Below are 10,653 nucleotides of genomic sequence, written 5' to 3'. Positions count from 1 at the left end.
AGTCGAGATATAGAAATTTTCCATCTCTTGAGAAAGTTCTCTTTCACTTCTTTGCAGTTAACCTTGCTCCCACCCAGACCGCACCCCCATGCAACGACTGATCTCATTAGTTTTGCCTGTTAACAGAATTTTATAGGAATGAAATCATACGATGTGGGTTATTTTGTGGTCAGCTTATTTCACCCCTGGCCAACATTTTAAAACAAAATAGAACAAAATAGAAAATATCAGAATGAATAGCATGCTGCAGGGTGAAATATTGCTTTTCTGACCTTTGCTTCAGATACACACACATGCATGCACACACACACACACACACACACACACACACACACGCATGATTATACAGGGCCAAAATAGAATATGCATATCTTACCATGGGGCAATCAAAAAGATTTAAAAGCTACTGTTCTCCTGGATTAGAACTGTTTCTTTTCTACCTGTCTTGTCACTCTCCCTACCCCCTTGCTTCCCGGATCTCATATCAATTATCCCAGTGACTGGTCTCACTTTCAAACTTCTGCAAATTTTGTTCCCCTTGGGTCACTCTCCCCATCTCGTCCCACTCATCTTCAAACTGGAGAACTCCCATTCATCCATCAGATGCCAGCTTGGTTGGCCCTTCTCTAGAAAATTTTCTCCATTTGCATGCTTTCCCCTCTCAGAACTGGCATCATGCTGAACCCTAATTATCAGGTCACTCTTTTCTTCAGCTGACCACAAGCTCCCTGGGGACTGGGGGCATGGCTCATTCACCTTTGCATTCCTTAGCAACTAGGATGTGATGACACATAATAGGCATCAATAAATGTTCATTGAATTAATGAATGAATAAACCACAGAGTTTGGGGCAACAGAGGTTTTTGGGTTTGTTTTTTTTTAACATTTATTTATTTTTGAGAGACAGAGAGACAGAGCACAAGCAGGGAAGGGGCAGAGAGAGAGGGAGACACAGAATCTGAAGCAGGCTCCGGGCTCTGAGCTGTCAGCACAGAGCCGTGTGCAGGGCTCGAACCCATGAACCATGAGATCATGACTTGAGCCAAAGTTGGATACTTAACTGACTAAGCCGCCTAGGCGCCCCTGGGGCAACAGAGTTTTAAATAAACCAGCCTGATTCTTTCCCAACAATCTTCCCATTCCTGCTTTTTTTTTTTTTTTTTACCCTGTGTATCTCTGATTTCTTAACCATCAGGTTTTTAAAACCTCCTTCAATCGCCCTGAGACCTCAGCCTTTCAATTTTCCTCTCTGCATGCCCAATGCTAACCCTTTCATCATCATTATTGCCTCCCAGATGTCCTGAGGCAACAACCTTCCTTAGAAGATGACGTCATAGCCTTCTCTTTGCGGCCTTTTGCCCCAGGACCCTCCCCCATCTTGCCAAAGTTATATTAATTCTGTGGCCGTGGTTGTGCATGGAGGTGTGCATGGTGCGCGTCACGTGCACCGGAGAGATGGTCACCAAAATGTCACCAGGGGCCACCTCTGAGATTTGAGGTGATTTTCACTCAGTTTTTTAAGCTTTTCTGTATGGTTTCAACTTGCTAATTTAACTGAGAATTGCATCAATTATATAGTGCTATAGGAATGCTGCCCACGGGACAATGGTTGGCCAGGTGACTCTGCTGGCCTTGGCTGGGCTCTTTCATGTCTGGGCATGGCTGGCTGATGGCCGATCTAGACTGGTCACGGCTTGACAGATGAAGCAACTCTACTCCACATTATCTCTTATCCTGTGCGTGGGCCCAGCCTTGAGGCATCCTCGTGGCAAGGGCAGAAATGCAAATAAATCCAATCTTGGAAGCAAACCACGCTTCCGCACCCCGCCTCCCCCATCACATCTGCTAACATCCTACTGGCCAGAACGAGTCACATGGTGGAGCTTGGAGTCCAAGTCAGAGGCACCCGTAAGTTACACGTCAGGGAGGGTGTCTAGGGAGGGTTAAGAGAGACCATCATTGCAACTGCCTACAACACATGTTCTGTCTTCGTATATTCAGATGCAGTAAGCTGGTTTCATGCAAGATGGCTGCCAGGGCTCCAGCCCCACATCCTCCAGGTGGCACGGGTGAGACACCTGTGGACAGCACAGGTGAACTCTCTATTTTAGCAGCTCCAGAAGAATCTCAGAGTCTCTCTGGCTCCAATGAGTCACATGCCCAGTCTCTTACCAAATCACTAAGGCTAAGGGACCACAGAGTTCTGATTGGCCCCTCCTGAGTCACCTGCCCACTTTTGAGCTGGGGTGGAGTCAATCCTACCTAATTTATATGGACTGAGGTTCAGGGAGGGTGGCTCACCGGAGGACTATCAAGGATGCTACAGAAGGTGGCTGACTTAGGTTAGGTAGCCCCAGAAGTCTCTGAGACAGGGTTTGGAACACAATGTATCTGTGAAGGGATCCCCGAGACAAGGATTGGAACACAATGTATCTGTGAAGGGACCCCCGAGACAAGGATTGGAACACAATGTATCTGTGAAGGGATCCCCGAAAAGACTGTGAGAGGGCGGGGAAGTGATGGGGGAGGGAAGGGAGCCCATGCAGGAGCGTTAGTGAGCAGGTTAATGCTGGGGGACCAAGCTCCGTCCCTCTGGAGCCTCTGGGACACCACAGAGCATGCCTTCAAGTTGTCCCTGACAAATGACCTGGGGTGCAAGAAACTGGGCGATTTACCTGCCAATTCCAATCACCATTGGCTGCGACTTGCCTCTGTGGGCCCTAAGTCTCTGACACTTCTCCTCGCCCTCTGCACAGGCTAAGCTGTCTCCCGTGGCCAGAGAATGTCCTTGGGTCGAGTCACTGGTGCTTGCATCCAGAAGCTGGACTGGTACGTGCTAGGGGTTAGGGGCGGGGCGTTGACAGCATCTACTATGGTGGGAAAAACAGGTCTCAGGTTAGGACAGGAGTTCATTTTGGTCTGGGTCCTGCCCTCGAGGCAAGGAAGCCCATAGGTACAGAGCCTCTGGATAGAATCCCAGAGCGGTTAAAGGCACGGGCTGTGGAGTAGGGGAGGTACAGGGTATAGTTTGCTTTCCCCACTCACTAGCTGTGAGACCTGGGGCAAGTCACCCAACCTCTCTGGGCCTCAGTTGATTACACGGCACTGGGCACATGGTGAATTTCCAAGAAATGAGAGCTACAGGGCTGAGTCCAGTCTGGAGGAGTGACATTTCCAGAGGCATCTCTGAGTGTCCTGAGACAAGGAGGAGGTAGGAGAATCAGCCAGAAGTAAGTTGAGCTAAAGACAGGGACAGCACTCAAGGAGGAGTGAAGGACGTCACCAAGGACAGGAAGCACTGATTGTGCCAGAGTCTGCGAGAAGACCCAAAAAGAAAGTCTGGAACCAGGAGGCCACCCCGTTTAGGAAATAGACTCTGGGAATGCAGCACATACATTGGCTTGTCCCTTGTTCAAAGGGTCTGGTGTTCTACTGCCTTCTTCTTGCAAAACAGCCACAATGTTGGAGGGGGGGAGGTCACCCTGTCGACAGCTTTTCCATGCTGCGTTCCTTCTTCCTCCCACCGGAGACTAACCAGTACCAAGATTTCCCTGCTACAGGCTGAGCAGCCAGTAAAGCACCACAAGAGTTAAGACTGTAAATCCAATAGACTGGCTTGAGAAAATAACCAAAATGTAGGTAGGGGGAGATCTTGCTGGCTTCCGACCTGGCTGAATCTGGGAGCTCAGACAGAAACATCGAACATCGGGATGTAATTTCACTCTCTCTTTCTCCGTCTCTTGACTTCCTTCTGTGGGTTTCCATTGATAGAAAGGACCTCACCTGGTGGTTATTTGATGGCACCCAAAGGCAACGAAGTTAAAATCTGCACCTTCCGCACTCGCGTCCAGTTGCCAAAGGGTGTACGTGCTCTTGTCCCAGAGGCCCACCATAGCCTTGAAGCTCAGCCCGATTGGGACACGCGTGGAGGGCACTCGGGTCACATGCTTGCCCCCTGACCAAGCTCTGTGGCCTTGAGGCCCGTGGCACCAGGTCCACTGAATGACAGAGGTGTGGACCACACGTTCCCATCCTAGGCTGGGCATCGAGTCCCGTGCATGCATGTGCATGGAGAGTTGAGGGTGGGCAGATCCCCGGAGGGAAAGCAGGCCGTTACTTTGCAGCATGGGGACAAGTGTGTGTGGGAGACAAGCCACTCACATCCCCCACAAACATGCGCATAGTTCCTACGTCTTTGATCAACCAGCTGAAGAGGCAAAGCCATGCCTGGTCCTGCTGAAGGTGGGGGCAGCTCTGGGAAAACAGAGAACCTCACAGGAGAGCACCCGGAATGGAGCCCCACTGTGTGCCAAGCCCTGGTTTCCATGTTCTTTCATTGTCTGGGGCTTCAGCTCCTCCTCGGCCACTTCCTGCCCGACAGTCACGGGTAACTCACGGAACCTCTCCAGGCCTCAGCCTTCCTCTCCTGCCCCACTCTCCATTCATTCTCACTTATTCACTCACTCAGTCACCGGGCCCTCTGTGGGTGCTCGGGATACAAGACAGGTGTTCACAGCTGTATCCCAGTGCCTGGCACGTAGCAGGTGCCCATTCAATACTGGTTCCAGGAATCAATGGGCAAGACAAAAGTCATAGCCTCAAAATGCTCACTGTCTAACAGAGAAAACAAACGAATTGTAACATGCCCTCAGCCCTGTTGAGGAGGGAGCCTCTGTCTCGGGCTCAAGAATTCTCCAGTGAGGAGGCTTCAGGTCCTTACGGAAGAAGATGCTTTCCCAGCCTGAGGAAAGGAGGAAACGCACAGCTAGCCCACGAACTGCGTAAACCGCGGTGCAGAGCTGACGGGGAAGAAAGTTCTATTACTAACCTCTTATTAGGGGCTGGAAATTTTCCATCTGCCTTTACACGCTTGGAAAGGCTCAGAATTTACGCACAAGGAAATGGGAGGACCCTGGCTTCTGCTCTCCCCTCCACTGGGCCCCAGCTCTCACTTGGATTATTGTCCCAGCTGGTCCCCAGCTGTGTCTCCATCCACACAGCTGCCACAGACAGAGGTTATTCTAAAAGCCAAGGCTGGGCCTCTCATGCCTTGGTTTGGAATTCTTCGAGGCTCCACGTCACCCAATCCTAGTGTTCAAGATCTTTTTGTAACAGCGCCTGAGCCGCACGGCTCACCCCACCGCGGCACTCCCCGGGGTGGACTTGAACGCCCCACGCTGCCTTTTGTGCCTCAGTTGCCCATCTTCCCTTCTGCCTCTGCCAGAAGGCTCCTCTGCTTCCAACTGCAGGCCTCTCCTCTTCAGAGATGTCCTTAGGACCTCTTCCGGAGGCCCCCCCCCCCCCCGCCCTCCTCAGTACTCCCCATGCTCTCTGTTTGCACAGTTTCATCCCCGACCACAGTCTGGTTACGCCTGAACTGAGCACTATTTCTTGAGTCGTCATTGCTACGAGCTACAGATCAACCTCAAGGGACTAGAAACAAGGAGAAAGGCTGGGACCCCACCCTTTGGGGAGCCCACTGTCTGCTGGGAGGGTCTTCTAAGACCTGTGGTCAAATCGCTTTCTATAGGTGGGAAGCCTGTTTCCTTTAACCCTGGGGTTCTAAAGTGGGGGCCACGTGATTCCCCCTCCCCCAACAAGGGGGCATTTGGCAACATATGGAGACATGATGATGGTCACAGCTGGGAGGATGTTTCTGGAATCTAGTGAGAAGAGGCCAAACGTGCCACTAAATATTCTACAATGCACTGGACAGCCGCCCACGGCAGGGGGCTATCCGGTTCAAAATGTCAACAGAGCTGAGATTGAGAAACTCTGGTTTAACCCTTCAGCAACGGGGAGCTACAGAGGGATTCTTGATTGGGGGGGGCGGGGGGAGAGAGATTGATTCAACTTTGTGAACTCCGACAGCTGGGTTGGTGGTGGCCTGGATGAAGACACCCCAAGACCAGGGTAATTCAGGACTTTTCCCTCCCCCTCCCCCCCCCCCCCCCAGGAAATCAGCCAAGTAAGGAGTCTATTGTTCTTCAGCCCCGTGTACATTCCTCCCAGATGACAGATCATAACCATTGCAACCAGCAAAGTGGGTACGTAATGTCTGTTGGGCTCCTGGGAGATGGTTCCCTCTTCCGAGAAAGGGCATGCACGCTCAGCACTGACGAGTTACGAGATCTTGAGCAAGTTACAGACCTTCTCTGCGCCTGTTTTAAAAAAGGGACGAATAGCACCTAAGTCCTAGAGCTTCCGGAATTAGTATGTAGGTATATTGGGCTACAACAGGGTCTGGCATAAAGTGCCACACTACTATCTAAGATCTTTTGTAATAGGTAATTCCATATGTAATCCCTAATGTCTTTTTTTTTTTTTTAAGAGAGAGAGTGTGTGCGGGGGCGGGGGGGGGGGAGGGGCAGAGGGAGAGGGAAAGAGAGAATCCAAAGCAGGCTCCACACATGGAGCCTCACGTGGGGCTCGATCCCACACCCCTGGGACCGTGACCTGAGCCGAAATCAAGAGTCACATGCTCGGGGCGCCTGGGTGGCTCAGTCGGTTGGGCGGCCGACTTCGGCTCAGGTCACGATCTCGCGGTCCGTGAGTTCGAGCCCCGCGTCGGGCTCTGTGCTGACGGCTCGGAGCCTGGAGCCTGTTTCGGATTCTTTGTCTCCCTCTCTGTCTGCCCCTCCCCCGTTCATGCTCTGTCTCTCTCTGTCTCAAAAATAAATAAACGTTAAAAAAAAAAAAAAATTAAAAAAAAAAAAAAAGAGTCACATGCTCAACCGACTGAGCCACCCTGTACGTATCGGCTCTTAATACCATCCCGTCATTATCCCCACCACCATCACCAACATCATCATTGACGTTACCGTCGCCCCCACTTACCATCACCTTTTTAACCACCATCATCATCTCCACCAACATCGTCATCAACATCCCTGCCCCCCCACACCTGTCATCCCCACCATCACCATCACCATCATTGTTTTCTTCTAGAGAAAGCTTGTTTATGGAGACCACCCGACTGGGGCACGACTGGATGTCACCCTGCCCCAAAGGCGACGGCCAAAAGGACCAACGCTCAGCCCCTTTGACACAGTCTCCTGGCTATGTCCACAGAACTTGGCTCAGGGTCGTGGGCTCTCCCTCCGTCCTTACCCGCCAAAACCAAAGAGCCACGCCAGCTCAGAGGTTCCAGATGGCTCTCACTCTCGAAACGATCCCACAGGGGCCGTCCTGTAGAACTAAAACAAAACCAGACAGAAAACCAACCCCCTCCTCCCCCCAAACCAGGCAACGAAAGCATAAACAGAGGTTTCAAGTTTCTCCTAGTAAAGGCAGGCTGGAGCTTGGCCACAGCTGGTGTAGTTCAACTGCTCGAAGATGTCAGTGAATTCCCTCTCACCTTCCAAGAATTCCAGATACTGGCTGTTGCCAGTTCGTTCACAGATGTCAGGGCTCCCACAAATGTGGTTGTCTTGACCCCCCTCTCGTGGGGGCAAGACGTTCTGTGGTTGCAGCTGGAAGACCACTGCCATCAGGAATGCTAACGTTTTCCCAGAGGCTTCCTCCCCACAGACTCCCGCTTGTGTTTCACTGGCAGAACTGCGTTACTCAGCCTACCCCCTGCCCCCCGCCCTGCCCCCGCAGGACAAAGGAGGCTGACGAAGCTAGAACCGGATTGCCATGACTGGCGGAATCAGGCAGGGTACATCGCTGCCCCCAGATAAAGTCTGGGTTCCATCAGCAAGGAAGAACGTGGGGGGTTGAGTGTCACGGTTATATGTCAAGGTACTATGGCTGCGTGCCAAGCCATCCCCGAATTTTGTGGCATTTACTTTGCCCCATGAGTCTGCAATCTGGCAGGGCTCAGTGGGGACAGCGGGTCTCTGCTCCACTTGGCGACAGGTTACAACAACAGCGACATTTATTTTGCACATGATTTTTGCGATTTTGTCGGAGTTTGGTGAGTTAAGCTCATCTCCGTTCCCCTTGCTGTCAGCTGGGATGGCTCTAGAATCAGCTGATGACCCGCTCGCTCACATCTGGACCTGGGCTTGGAAAGTTCCAAACAGCTGGGGCTCCCTGGGCTTCTCACTGTATCTCTATGTGGACGGCCCATATGCTCCCTCCAGTGTAACCGGACTTCCCGCGTGTCAGCTCAGGGATCCCAAGGTGTGAGTTAAGAGAAAGAGAGGGAGGGAGGGAGATAGAGGGATGGAGGGAGGGAGAGAGAGTGAGCGAGCATTCCTAGTAGAAGCAGGACCTTAGAAGTCACTGCATCCTATTTCCACCACATCCTATTTATTAGAAGAGGCCCACTGAGGGGCGCCTGGGTGGTTTGGCTGGTTAAGCGTCTGACCTTGGCGCGGGTCATGATCTCACGGTTCGCGGGTTCGTGCCCCGCATCGGGCTCAGGGCCTGGAGCCTGCTCCAAATTCTGTATCTCCCTGTCTCTCTGCTCCTCCCCCGCTCTGACTCGGTTTCTCCCTGTCTCTCAAAAATAAATAAACGTTAAAAAAAAAGAAAGAAAGAAAAAAGAAGAGGCCCACTGAGGCCAGGTCACGAGTAGGAGAGGGGAACTAGAGTCCATCTTTTGGGAGGGAGATAAATGATTGGACGTGTTTTAATGTCACATCTACGTACCAATGACAGAGACCTAGAAAAAAAAAACAGACGGTAAAGCACTGTGTTGGGTGGAGAATTAAGAGGACAGCTGACCAATGCTTTGAAACGCTTTTCTCTCTTCAGATCCTAAAACTTACAGCGGTTTGCTCTCCGAAGAATCAGAGTGGGGTCTGCTCAGCAAAGGAAGTAATTCCTCATTTAATTTTAACTTTTTTAGTGTTTATTTTTGGGAGAGAGAGACAGAGCACGAGAGCGCGAGCGGGGAAGGAGCAGAGAGAGAGGGAGACACAGAATCCAAAGCAGGCTCCAGGCTCTGAGCCGTCAGCACAGAGCCCGACGCGGGGCTTGGGTCCATGAAGCACAAGACCATGACCTGAGCTGAGGTCGGCTGCGTAACTGACCGAGCCGCCCACATACCCCAGTATTCCTCATTCTAGAGGCAGAGCAACCCTGTGGCAGTTACTCTCCTCCTGCCTTGGCCTTGGTCCAGTCAGCCTTGCCACCTCCTGACCTCTGACCTCCAGCACATGCAGCTCTTTGCCTGGGGGCTTGTCTCCTGGCTTTTGGAGCCTGCTCAGCACCCCCTCTGGTCCTTCTCCTACTTCCACCCTCTGGGGCTCTGGGCGAATGACTGGGAGGAGGAGGCGTGTAAATACCCCAGCTCCCTCCCCCTTGGTGAGATGACTTTACCGTGCTCGGTCCCCTCTTCCAAGAGTTCTGCGGCACAGCTAAGCCTCAGTTGGCCACAGGGACTACCCACTTAGTGATGCAGACTGTGTTCACTCTTTCCCTTCCCAATCGTGCTTCCCATACCTCTCTCGGGTTTTCCTGGGATCGCCGTGGAGATAAGTTGCTGGCATGAGAATCCTAGTCTCAGAGTCTGCTTCCAGGGAAAACAAAGGAAGACAACGAGGTTTAGAACTTGGAGGACAGGACTCGGAGTCTCAGCTCTGCCACGGAAAGCGCTTGGACATCATAGCTGCCACCCTCACAGGAGAGAAGCTGAACAAAGTGAAGACCGAGGACGTTCCGTAGACCCTTCAGGGAATGGAGGTCATGGGGTGTGCCGCCACCCCGAAATCTGGAGGGACAAGGTGAACACAGAGATTCACAGCTAAGAAGACCAGCTTACCAGGTGCAGAAACCACCTTAGCTAATAATCGGTAGGCACACTTACATGATAATTCTGATAAACTGCAGGAAGTCGACTGAACTAGCTCGGGAGATAAATCCTGGGGGCCCAGTCTTAGAAGGACCCCGTACTTTCATAGATTTTACTTCGAGGAGCCTAGCACATTCTCAGTTAACACCAGACAGAAATCCCCTCCTGTCTGGGGGTAGGGAGAGGGGGAAGTAACCCTTCTAAAATATGCAGAAAGCATTCTCCATAACAAAGGCCCGCCCTCTCAGGGAGGCTTCCAGGGCCACATCTGAGCTGAGAAAAGGGAAATTAAGACAACTCCAGCCTCATCTAGCCTTCCCATCTCTAGTAAGGCAAGAAAAAAAAAAAAAAGTCTAAGAAATGCTTCTGAAGGTCAGACTGGGAACTCAGGTCCTACAAGTTATAGATGGCTTCTCCTCTGACACCCTGACACCCTATCCATGGGCTCCAGTGTACCGGTGGAGTACGACTGAGAATAGAAAGACTGATTTTATTTACTAAGGAGTTCTTAGGGAAACCCAAAGACCACAGAGGGTTAAAAAAAAAAAAAAAAAAAAAGGAAACAGGAGAAAACAAAAGCCTTCAGTACCTACAGCTACAGCAAATATCAAACACAGCCAGCTTCTCGCCAGATTAACCTCACATTAGCAACCTAATTATCTTGTTTCCTATTATGCACTGTATCGGGTCCGGCTTTCCACAGAAATTTCCAAGATACGCTGTAAAGGCAAGAAAAAAAACACAGCCTGAGAAGACAAAGCAACTCTCAGAGGCAGAGAGGATCCAGGTTCGAGACTTAATCCGACAGTAACTACAAATGGATAGATAGTAAAGCACCTCACAGAGAAAGTAGACGATGTGGAAGCACAGAAAAGGACACTCTATGGAGGACTCAGAAAAGACCGTCAGGG

The 10,653-nt window shown here is 51.3% G+C and overlaps 1 long non-coding RNA gene across 1 annotated transcript; it reads left to right on the top strand.

Moving 5' to 3' along the window:
• Positions 1-1,542: 1,542 nt before the first annotated feature.
• On the top strand, positions 1,543-7,021 carry LOC144614731 (uncharacterized). Its single transcript, XR_013552766.1, has 4 exons — positions 1,543-2,342; positions 2,757-2,829; positions 5,957-6,047; positions 6,949-7,021. It is a non-coding gene; the product is annotated as an uncharacterized LOC144614731 (long non-coding RNA).
• Positions 7,022-10,653: the final 3,632 nt, after the last annotated feature.

The sequence above is a fragment of the Panthera onca genome, chromosome E3 (assembly GCF_046562875.1).
Source record: "Panthera onca isolate mPanOnc1 chromosome E3, mPanOnc1 haplotype 2, whole genome shotgun sequence".
Lineage (NCBI taxonomy): Eukaryota > Metazoa > Chordata > Mammalia > Carnivora > Felidae > Panthera > Panthera onca.
Note: the sequence above shows the minus strand (reverse complement) of the source record. Positions and strands in the feature narration are given on the sequence as shown.